The sequence below is a fragment of the Grus americana genome, chromosome 5 (genome assembly GCF_028858705.1).
Source record: "Grus americana isolate bGruAme1 chromosome 5, bGruAme1.mat, whole genome shotgun sequence".
In the NCBI taxonomy this organism is placed as follows: Eukaryota; Metazoa; Chordata; class Aves; order Gruiformes; family Gruidae; genus Grus; species Grus americana.
In genome coordinates, this window is record NC_072856.1 from 31,900,330 (window position 1) to 31,913,102 (window position 12,773).

Consider the following 12,773-nt stretch of genomic DNA (forward strand, 5'->3'; position numbering starts at 1 on the left):
TCATATGGCATTTAAGTTCTACCCTTAAAATACTGCGTATTACAGGTCCTCCCTGCAACTATTTTGTGGTTTGACGTGCATTTTAAAATTCCTCTTCCCATGATTTCTCAATTTCACAAAAATATCTTGCATCTCCTTGGAAACCTGAACACAACAAAGACTGCTGGCTCTAATGCTTAGAAGCAGGTTAGAAAAAGAACTGCATTCCCTTGCTAGTTAGGATAGGGTTCAACAATTTCTCTTTACTGATGTATCTAAGAAGAATCTGTCTCTCTTCCCCATTAATTTCCTTACTTGTCTTCACAGCCATTCACTCAAATCCTATTAACTCCTTCGCTGCTCACTTGCGCTCACCTTGAGATTTCATAAGCTTTCTGAGCATCTATGTAGAAAAATGTAAGCAATTTAAGGAGGCTGGCAACACCTGAACAATACTCCACTAAGTAAGCCTCCCCCTGCAAAACTGGCAAGAATGAAGAGAACTAAGACCCCTTTTGCAGAGCTATTTAAAACTATAATCTTAATCTACATCAATTGGCTTCTATACCAATTGCTGTTGATCAGCACAGGATACCAAAAACCAGCAAACTAATTTCTTTTGGGTTCTGTGCCCGTCTGCCACTGCCATAACCCCCAGTTTGGGAATTGCTGTTGAGATATTTATGTCGCTGCTACTACCAGCTAACATCTGCCCCTCAGTTCATCAGTCCTTTAAATACCACTCTAGTTACAGTAAGAAAAGTGCCACTTCTCATTGTGGATGTTGGGAAGTACAGATAGTCCCCTACCCCCAAAAAGTGACTCTCCCTCAGCCTTGGAGCCCTGCGCCACGTTCTGCTGCTCACAGCAGCACCTCGCTGCAGCACTGTCAATGTTCCCCTTGCCAAGCCACCTTCACCAGTACAACAAAGCATATATTCCTCAATTAAAAGCTAAAATTGTGAAGGTGTTTCCTACAAATTATATATCTTCAATGGCATGAGAAAAATTCTCTCTCATAGAAATCAATGGTGTTTTCTCAACTGAAGCACGGTGGGAAATTTGAATCATCTGGTTACTGCAGTTTAGTTGAAAGCCTTACAGAGACAGGAACCAAGAATAACAAGCAGCAGGGAAATATCAATATGAAGCGGAAAAAAATCAGGAAGAATAAGATCGCCCCCGCCCCCAAAAAGGATAGAAAATGGCACATGAAAGGCAGAGCAAGAATTTCCTTCCCAGAATACTACAAGAGCAAGAGAAGGTGTTCAACTAAATTGAAAGCTGACAAGTTCACCATCAACGAAAAGGGATACTTCTTCCTACCTCTACCTAAGGAATACACTGCTGACGGATGCAGGATTGCAAAGCTAAAAGCTTAGCAGTGTTAAAGGGGAGAACAAAAGACATTGTAATTGAGAATATTTAAAAACAAAGGCCTGGAAAAGATACAAATGTCTGAGTTTTATGACACAAGCCGAACTAACAGGATCCCAGACAGATACACCCCAGAGTATATTATTGTCATAACTGCCTATTGTAGATTTTTTTGCATTATCATCTCAAGCATCTGTTACTACTCCTAATTAAAGAACAGATGGTCTGACCCAATATAGCAATTTCTATGACCCTATATTTATCAGCAGGTGGGGAAATTAAGTTTTGAGGTCTCAAGCAAGCAAAGCAAGATTAACAGAAACAGATAGCTAAATAGATTTCAAAGCCATCTGGTATGTGACACTTACTGAAAATAATATTCTTTAAGATTACGTATGATGTATTTTCCACGATCTCTGTACCGAGAAAACAATCTTTCATAAACTCCACCAGATGCAAATATGACTTAACTCCAGAAACAAAGAGATTATTAAGCTAATATACAAATCCTTTTTCATGTTAAACTAGTGAAGCACAGCTATTCCAGCTGTACAGTGAAATTTGTAGAAGTGGAAGAAGTCAGCATGTTCAGATAAAAGCTGGGGGCCAATTTCCATGAAAACTTCTGATAAGGTCATCGCACACCAACAAAAGAAATGAAAACAACATAGGCAAAGGAAATAAAAAGCGTAAGAAGGTATACTTTTGCATCTGTGTTTTAAGTGCAGGTTGAAAACGTGCAGGTGCACTGTGGAAAGCTGCATTCCCAAATCTGATAATAGATGGAGAAGACAGCTTGAAATTATTAATCTGCACAAGAAGAGAATCTGAGTGAGGCAGGGATTAACCAATAAAGCAGTAGTATATGAAAGAAAGTACACTTTTCTTTAAGTGAGTAGCATCCCCTCCTTCTTCAAGAAATCTTTCAAGCTTTACTGGTAGAAAGGACATTTCTGGTACTATGCACCTGTATGTTCAGTTTTGGTTTTTTAATACTCTGTTGGGGAAAAAAAATAAAAATAGATGAAAAGTTTTATATTCATGAGTCACAGGAGCTTCCAATCAGCCTATGTTCTGAAAATGTGCATACCAACTTCATTAAGTCACCAGAAAACATTATTATTGTAAACAAAATAAAAATTGCCCTGTACACTTACAAACAGTCACAGGGAATGAGTTAATACACATGTTCCTAAATTAATAATCACCTGAAGGAGACCAAAGCAACAAGGAGGTTGGTTACCAGGGCATTCTGTGTGAAGACACCAGAAAGATGCTCAGCAGCCTAACTCGGAAGCAATATTCATCTGGTACCAGCAACAGCAGACAACTAGTCAAACCAAGAGAACCTCCTTGCAGTACGTGCCAGCAAAGCACCTCTTCCATGGCTAATACGATTTTATGATACCAAGGAGAATAAAGTACTTCAAGCGTTCTATACAAAACTTATTTTCTCTCAATAAACCAGACAGATGAGCTGATTTCTTGCACATGGAGAATTTAATGAATAATTTCCAGATAATTCCTTTGAAGGAATGCTTAAGTCTCCAAGACATTCCTATGGTGCAGATCTCCAAGACGCAGAGAAGAAGGCTACTCTTATGCCCATCACCCTTTCCCTACCAGAAACGTGGACATCATTAACCTGCATCACAGAGAAACTGCTCACAACTGTCTGCATTTAGTTCATAAAAATTTCAGCACTTGGGGGGGTGGGGTGGGGTGTGTGTGTGAGTATGTGTCAAGCCACTCAGTGTTTAATTCAGTTTATCTACATTTTTAAGTAATTTTCACCACAATCTTGGAACTGACTTATAGATAAATAATTTTAAGGCTGTATATTAATAAAGCCTTAAAATACACTACTGAAAGTTTTTTCACTGCCATTTTTCTTTTCAAACCATTGTACCAGTCATTTACTTTGTCAAGCATTATTCTCGTAATATTTAAAACCTACTTCTAACATAACTAGTAAGCTGTGAAGTGCTCAACTTTTGTATGGCTGTCACTTAAAGTGTACTCTCACTCATGGAAAACCATTAGATATGACTGGTTCGAGTCAAACTCCCCATCATTTGGTTACCTGACACACTTACTAGAGCTGTCGGGGATGGTAACTCGCCAGGGTGCCAGCTAAAAAGCACATTTCACGCAATCATTTATCACTGAAGAATAACTTTTCTACTGTATACAGAAGTTAAAAACCTCCAAGCCTAAGAAAAATTCATTCCACTGTATGAAGCTAAGCATCCCTGTAGCGCATGTGTGATGGGGGGGCACACGCAGGGGGAGGAACGGAACAGAAATAATTACCTTTGGCTTGAATCCATTATTTCATTTCATTAATTGAAAAATATTCAAAGACATTCTTAAACATGGAAAAATTGACATAGAAAAAACAGATCGAATGGTTGTCTGAAAGTACCTTGGGGGAACGTGAATTCAATACTTACAAATGACAGCAATTGAATACATGAAGTCACGCTGTACTGATTTAGTTAAATCAATGTCATCCCTGTGCATGAATGCTCTTATATAAGGTTAAACCCATTTTTCAATTTATCTTGTTATTTACCAGGAATATTTTTACTTCAGGACTGATCTGATCTTTTCGAAATTGTAGGAAAAATTACATTAGATTCCTATGTATTTTCTACAGTGTATTTATGATTTGACATTCGACAGCAGGGACACACAATTAAATGTGCACCTATATGAGCTGAAGAAAATACTATGCAGAAACCAACTGATTTCTGTATCAATCTAAATATATCTGCATTAAGTATTGAATTACTGGATATTAGAAAAACAGGTCTGATAACGCCACATTTCTGAAATTACAAAAAGACTTATTTTCCCAGGTGAAAAACAGCGAGTAAAACAAGCTTAATGTATCCATAACAAACAAGGTTACTGAAACATTATAAAAGGGGACTATTGTGGAAAAGCAAAAGCTGTGATTGCACATTGCACAGCCTGGTGCAGAGAGTTGTAAGAAAAGAGAGACACCTGTAATCATCACAGACTCCCCTTGAACTCCAGCACCCATAATAAGGGTTTTCAAACTGACACTGTACATCCCGATAACGTAGCACTCTGCTGTGGCCAAGTTCTGAGGACATGATGCAACATCGTCACCGCTGGTCTCTCCTTTGAGGGCATCCGTGAAAAGAGAAACAAGGCAACAGACAACTCGCCAAAAGAGCTAGAAAACACAGTTACGGAAAGATGAGTTTCACCAGTTCTTAAGTTATTTAGGACACAAAGCAGCCCTTTAGAATCAAGGAAAACAAACATCTGCAAAAGGGAGAAAAGCAAAAAGTCTGCAGCATGCTCTTTAAGGCAATGCTTAAGTGTTTAACAAAAAAAATTAAATATAAATCCATAAGGCAATAACAAACTAATGCAATACCAGCCTCATTTATAAATCTTCCACTTAACATACAAGTCATCATGGCCCATCCCTTCTGTTCTGTGGGATTTTTTGGTGGTGGTTTGTTTGTTTGGGTTTTTTGTGGGGTGGTTTGTTGTTTCTTTTTTTTTTTTTTAAAGCCTTCTGAGGTCCTCCTCTTGCACGCACTGAATACATACTCTCACTTAAAATGCACTATTATGCTGTTACAGAAATTGTGCTGTAAAACTTGCATTTGAAAGTTCTTATTGTTTCTCAAATTTGTATTAGTCACAAAAGGTAAATTCTATATACGTTTTATAGCACAGTAAAATATAAATATTGTGACTGGATGCCCAGGTGAATTAAGTCCACATTTCTGATTTAGCCTACATCTTATTGCATTTGTTATTTTTAAGGAGGGAGGAATTTATCAGTACATTTTTACCCATAAAAATTTAAAAGGAAGTTCTCCAATTAAACTATTTTCCCTACAGATATAGTAACTTTTAATGCAAACACATGAAAAGAGCTGACAGGCTCTTGAGACACACGAGAGACACTGACAGCCAGCAGACCTCTGTAAAGAAAAAAATATTTTAAAGTGATAAAAATATTAAAATATCCATATAATGGGAGTATTTTTTTATACCCAGTTACAACTGGAATCACTGTAAACTTGACTGTCATAATACAATGCTGAAGCTGTTTTCATCTTCCATAACAATTGAAAATGCTGCTGCTAAGCATCAAGGAGGCACTTGAGGTGTTCACGTTCTTTACTGAACCCTGCTTTGAGGGTTTGATATAAACCTGTCATACTCAACTTCTGTAAATAGTAAATACAGCTGTAAGCACTGAAAATTTAATGGCAGGTAAAGCAGATCTAGTCCATAGTTTCTGAAAAGTTTCAAAACTTAACAGGAGGCTGACTGGGAAAAAATATTATAAAAAACCACTTTACAGTAGTGATTTTCATTGGCAGCTGTTTCAGGTGGGTATTACTATATTATTTGTTATGGGAAAAATTTCAAATTCCTACACCTATGAATACAACCCTCATTGGAATACATTTGTTTCCATATTCTTGAACACAAAGCAATTTTAAGTATCTGTCCTGGTTTCGGCACAGATAGAGTTAATTTTCTTCCTAGCAGCTGGTATAGTGCTGTGGTTTGGATTTAGGATGAGAACAATGTTGATAACACACTGATGTTTTAGTTGTTGCCAAGCAGTCAAGGACTTTTCAGCTTCTCATACTGGCCTGCCATCGAGAAGCTGGGGGACACAGCCAAGAAGACTATCAGATGCTTCCAAGCAGACCTTCAGGTTTTCTGGTTTTTTTTCTTTCTTTCTGATTATTTTGTTCAGCATTTTGTAAGACATATTGAATTATTCCTATCCTATTGCTCAATTGCATGGTTATCAAAAATACTTCGATCTACAGATGATGGACAGGCTCTAAATTCCGCTGCTGGTTCACACACCACAACCTGAGAACAAACACTAGTAAACCGTATGAAAGCAATAGGTTTTCTTTAACAATGTCTTTTTAAGTAAACTTTGGGGTGTAATCAATCAAACAGACAAGCTGTTGGCTGCCCTTGCTTCTTGTCAAGTTGCTCCAGCTAAGCTCATTGCTAACCCATAATTTGCTTATTTCCTTATGTCTCCAGTTATTTTAAACTGAAATATGACAGCACAGGCTGTTAGCCATTCTCCTGTTATTCCATATTTTGCACTGTCTGTGGCTGTTTCCCCAATCACTGGCCTACTCCTCTGATGTCTTCAAGTTCCTAAGTCTGAACTTCTAAAAATAAATTTAGTGCATTTTTTAAAAGTAACACGGGATGATTAGATGAAGTTGCAGGTAAGACAGTTATACTTGTGAAACCAAAATAGTTTTGGTACAAGTACAGAGTGTTTACATAAAGCAAGTGGAAGAAAAAAATAAGCTCTGCATTTTTTGTTGGATGCACTGAAATCAAATCTTTTGCCAAATCCTCTCCTAGTTCAAGTTCCTTCACACAAATTATTCCCTATACTTTTACATCTGAAAACCAGATCACTTGCAATACTATGAAATCCTTTTATATAAAATATGAGTAATTAAGCCAATAACTAAGGCTTCAACTTTTTTTGTCTCTAATGGGACAGGGTGGGTGTTTTTAGATGGGAGAAAGGTCAAAGGTTTCCGTGTTGGAGGCTTCAGTAATCTCACTATTATTTGCTGGTTTTACCATTGAGAGGTTTATGCAGTAATCCATCTACATTTGTCATTCAATCTGTATACCAAGAAGCCTGATAAGAATTTTAAAATTTGAATTATATAGAAAGCAACAGAACTCACAACTGGCATTTTTACGGTACCACTACTGTGACTACTAAAATCATACACTTGCTTTCATAACCACAGGCCAGCTCCCTCTCAAAAGAAAGCTAGTTCAGATAGTCCATTCTTTTCCTGTTTTGAGTAGTCTGCAAGTGGATTATGATTTTTTAAAGGGGCAAGTCCTATTCCTTAGCTATTTTCTAGATCATTTGGAGGCAGTTTTCAGCTATGGGTGCTGCACAAACTGTTCAGTTTACTGTAAGTAAATAAACAGCAAAAATAATTCAATGAAAATCCTTCCTAGTTAACAGCTGAATACAAGGGCCTTTTTTAGTACAAGACCAACAAACGTTCATCCGTTCTTTTTCCACATGAAACTCAGCATAGAGAACAGCCACTATTTGTTTAGTTAAAAAAACACAATTCTTCCCAAACATTAGCACATGTACAAAGCCACAATTGGGGAAAGTTGTTAGTGAAAGGTGGGAACATAAACAGAGTACACAACCACAGATGTTTCCATCCAAGTAAGAGCAACACACCACCAATCCATTACCACTGCAGTTCCCCAGACTTTCAGGTTCAGACCTGCCTTCCCTCTGGCACCATGGAGGATGGGGAAGCAGGGCTGCCTCTGGCTCGCCTCCAACCTTTGCAAGCCCCAGTCACCCAAAGCCCCCTCCCCAATTTAACAAGCCAAACAGCCTTCTGCACTCCCTTTCTCTCTCCCACCACAATCCCTGTAACTCCAGCCAAAGTAGCTCTGGTTCCATCTAACCCAGCTCCCCACTTCCAAACTTTGGCCCTACTTGTCTCCTGCTCCCCTAGCTCAGCATCATTTTTCTGGCTTCCAAAAAGGAGAAAACCAAGGGCTGAAGAGAAGGAAAACCTCTTCTCCAGGGCATGCTTTGTGTCCTCAGTAGGCCTATTCTATCATAAAGGAACTGCTGTTTTACCAGATAAACACTGCATTATTTTCAAGAGACCACAATGTGGTCCTAACAGGAAGACTCTTCCATGAGCACATAACAGCTGGGGAAACATGAGATACCTACATCCCAGCACACACGCAAAAGAAAATAATTATGGTACTACACACAGTCTTAACTTTTAATAGCCATGATTCCAGAGAATTCAATGCCTCGATCTGAACAGTCTCCAGAAGTGTGCTGCTGCACAGGATTTCTGAAAATTATTTTACAGTGGAAAAATATGCAGCTGTATTCTGCCAGACTTTCATGGGTTCCTGCGCTGCAAAACAATGTCAACTGTATGTGTCTATAGTCTCGAGCTAAATGCCACCCCATTGATCTCTCCAGGGTGTGTTAGGGACAAAACAGATATTGACATCTACAAAGCCCACAGGGACGGAGCCGGGGGCCCACGCCGAGCCCAGGGCTGCAGTTTAACATTACAGCTTCAGCCCAGTTGGCAGCCTGCTGCTGCCAGGAACACGGAGACCCAATCCTCCCATCCCCTACTCCAGTTCTCCCTTCTCTATTTCTGGCCTACAGTCATCTCCTCACATTACAAATGTATTCAGCTTCCAAACCAACAGAAACCCAACCCAGTAACAAAACCTAAATCAGTCTCTTTTTGCTGAGATGATCCATCAGATGAACTTATGATAAGTGCAAGAGCTAGGGAGAGGAGCAGAAACAAGACTTCAGTCTTTCAGGGTACTGCTTACCTGAAATGCAAAACTACCAGCCATAACTTAAGTTTACAGACACTTTTAATAAACTTCACTATTTCGAAAGATTTTAAGGATGTGTATATGCCTTCCAAGTTAGAGGATAAAAATCAAAACACACATATATGCAGAAAACTCCTGTTCACTAAATTGAAATTAGCCTCCATTATAACATTCAAAGGAAGATCTCCTTGTGAGGAGAAAATACATCTATGTGTCAACTTACCCCACAAATTCCTTTTGCATAGCTATTTGTGAAGCTGCTTATTTCCCCGAAAATGTGTATTTCTAAACTAGGAGAAAACTCACAATTCCTCTTATTCAAGCTGAAGGAAGCTTTGTTATAAGCATGCATTGTCCTTTACCCATACTGTGGCACATATTGCAAACACCACCTCAGTAGCTACACTACTGGTGACCCTAAATTTTGTCCTGAAACTCGTAATGAAGACAAAACACAATGTTTAAGGGACTGATTAACATATACAATGCATCCAGAGTGTAAAGATCAGTATTTCTAGAAATGAGAAGCTTTGAAGACTGGCCTTCATGGTATTTATACCTGAAGCACCAAATACACAGTTCTTCAACGATCCCACTAAATCCCTACTTTCACAATTCAATGTTAAATAATGGATCCAAGCGCAAATGAAGAGCTCACTGGGAGCCTATCTTCATCTTCACACATCTAGATACTTGCACAGATCTGGTTAGCTGTATTCCTGTGATAATCTAACCAGTTCTGAGACTGCTGGCAAACCAAGTTAAACAGGCAGCTCAAGTCCCTCCCTTTTCCTCCTGCTCAAAATTTCTACACCAGAAAAATAAATCAATCCCTTAACTCTTCTCCAATATGGTTCTTACAATCCAGAGGGGAGCTTCTGGCTTTCATTCCAGTACTTATTCCCAAAACACAGCTGTAAAGTATAAAAATCAATTAATAATGTTTTGATATAAGACAGCTCACCCAGACACTACACAGGACAGATTTACTGTTCTCATCATTAAATAAAACAATCAGAAATCTCTCGAGACTTGTTTTTCACAAATGTTGACAAGAGACAAGTATTGCTTTTATTATCGCTGTCTAAGCTTATAATAGAAGTATACTATTCATTTCAAATGACCAAAGAAAAAACAAAAAGAGCTGCCCCGAGCATTGATCATTATTCTCAATTATGAATCATGAAAAACATATTATGTAATAAAACCACTCATTTTTAAAACTGTTTCGAATTCTCTGCATACACACATTCCTATTAATGCATCCAATTAATTCATACTATGAATTTGATATTCATAGAGAAGAGCTCCACTTACAGAAAGAGGGTTCCTCTTGGAAATATCACAGGCATTTGAAGAAGGGCACAGGAAATCTCTTTTCAAAGATGCAGCAGCTGGTAAAATAGAGACAAAACTAAGCAAACTATACCAATAAAATATTCAGGTTCAGAGTTGACTAATTCAAGATTCTGGTAGCCAGTGAGTTGGAGAACAATATTCCCAAGGGGCTGGGGGGGGGGGGGGGGGGGGGGGGGGCAACAAAACTGAACATTCCACTGAGAGCATCTGCCACAAAAACTCAGTGGTAACAAACCACAGTACTTTGATGGAAGAATGGTCCAAGCCACCCAGGACTTTAAAACCAAACAAGTAGTTATCTGCATTTCTCCTGTCCCCAGAAATTCCTTTTGTTACTCATTCCTCCTCACTACTTCTAAATCAACTCCTCCTAACTTTTCTTGTCCTGTTCCCTCTCTCTTCTTGTTCTGCCCGCCCCCCCCCCCCTTTTTTTTTTTGTCTTTTAAACAGTCTCTGCCTCTTACAGTCTTTCCTTCCTCCCCTCAAGCGTCCGGCCCTGTCTCCCAGCCTAGCATCTCCTCCTTTCTTTTTGTTCTTCAGCCCTCTGGTATTTGAACTCCAATCGTTTCCTTCCTCTGCTCTGGATGCCAACACAGACGGTACAATCTGTTCGGTACTGGTAGTCCCTGCACTCTCATTTCAGAGACCCACAGCTTACGGAGGCTGATATTTCAGAGGACAGAGATGCGAGGAGAAGACACGCTCAGGCACGGCAGCCATGCACTGCAGTCAGCTCAGGTGCCCGCCAGACCCTGCAAAATCCGGCCAGCATTACAAAGAACAAGCAAAGCAAAATGAGGGTCCTTCAGCAAATTTAGCTGTCAGAACAGTAAACGTAAACTGAGTGTGTGAAAGCTGTCCAAGCTAAAAGTCTTTGACAAAAAGGGCTTAAATTGGGACAGCTTTTTTATTTTTTTAAAGAGTAGAACCACCTCTAAGTTCCAAATGACGGGAGTGCTAGAGCTACTCATCTAAATAACTGCAGCTTAAGCTAAATAAAATAATGGTTTTTTCCTGCACTGCAAGTCCCAAAGCCCTGACCGATGAGTCAAGATAGCACTAACATTTCCAGAATGGCATTTAAGGCAAACAATCACCAATGCAGACTTGCCTTACAACACCAGGCTGTGAAACTCGGCAGATTAAGGACTGATGAGCAACTCTGCCTCCTGTTCAGCATGGCAGGACAGGGCACACAGCTGCAGTCAGCCAACTCAAGATACACTACCCTCATTCATCAGGCAGAGTCACTCAGAAAAGGTTCATTACCCCGACGTAAAGTTTCAAGAACTAAACTGTAGAGCTTCATACTGTGCAGGACAGTTTTATCCAAATGCATCAGAACCTGTGCTGCAACACAACCCACCATGAAATATTTCATTAGCTGAACTAAGCAAGATATCTAAGAGATGCCGCCTGTGCTTAACAAGGCAATACAAGTACATGTGCTGTCCACTGGCATTCAGGCTTCACACACCCACCCTCCCTCGTTACTCCTGGGTGAAAGACCCTCAAACAACCATCAGATCAGCAGACAGTGGAGCCAGGACCACCCCTTCCAAAGGGGGCATCAGCTTAAAAACATTCAGTGAATTAATATGTGGGCCAAACTTAAGGATGTTCTATTGAACTTAATCATTTCTATTTGCAACTTCTATTGTGTAAGCTGCCTATTTTATCCTCTGATGGATGGCTTTACCAGCTGAGGTTTTTGGTTTTGCTTTTTAAATCCGCTTGAGACTTTCAAGAGAACAGAACAACTATAACTACAATTTGAGTAGCAGGATTTATTATTTCAACAGCTTTTCACAAGTGAGATTAATTCCACTAATGATGGGGAAAAAACATAAATAGAGAAGAAAAAAAATTAACCTTCACTCAAAAGCATAACATTTTCCTAAGGTCAGTAACGTAATTCTGTTGGTTTAGGTTCTGCCATTTTTATTTTTAGCAAAATATCCTTAGATTTTCTTTCTGGTTACAAAGAGGCAAACTAACACAAAACTCTGCTGCACAACTACATTTACAGTCCTCCAGCCATTTGGAATTATTTTCTACTTGTTTTGCACTTAAAATGTCTTCTCAGACGTGACAGATTAAACAGAAGCCCATGTGTCAAGTAGAAGTTATCAGAAAACCTACATGGAAAAAAACCCACTAAACCAGATTGAATTTGCACCTGTGTATCTTCCATTGCACTTTAATATCTTGATTTTACCAGTATAGTCTATTTCAGAGAATCAGATAAAGGAAAAGATACAGTCTCTTCTTGGAGAAGAGGTTTTAGTGTGCTGTTTGAGCAGTGTAATTGGCAGGACCAGCAAAGGATGTTCAATGCTGGTTCAGTAATTCACAGAAGAAATTTGTCAAACAGCAACCATTTCAGAAAAGAGCCATTAGAGATTTCTGGATAGTCTCCAGTCACCACAGCTTCAGCTTTCAGCACATGTAGCTGCGTTATGGCTATTTGAACAGAATTTTTGAACCGTGGTCCTTTACAAAGTGGTTCCAGTCATCGCAGGGGGAGACCTACCAGCCAGGCAGTCCCAAGATCTGTACTACAGCATACATTTATAAGATACTTAGCAATACTGTATGTTGCTGAACTTACAGCAGGTCTGCTCAAATGACAGATATAG

The 12,773-nt window shown here is 39.2% G+C and overlaps 1 protein-coding gene across 17 annotated transcripts in view; it reads right to left on the reverse strand.

Moving 5' to 3' along the window:
- The window catches only part of SIPA1L1 (signal induced proliferation associated 1 like 1), a 221,405-nt gene that overhangs the window by 120,120 nt on the left and 88,512 nt on the right, over nucleotides 1-12,773 (reverse strand). For 13 of the 17 annotated variants that reach the window (XM_054826598.1, XM_054826599.1, XM_054826593.1 and 10 more), the window contains one exon: nucleotides 10,093-10,169. The exons of the other annotated variants lie outside the window; for them this stretch is intronic. The gene's annotated coding sequence lies outside the window, so the exon portion shown is untranslated. The remainder of the gene's footprint in view (nucleotides 1-10,092; nucleotides 10,170-12,773) is intronic. 17 annotated transcript variants of the gene reach the window in all.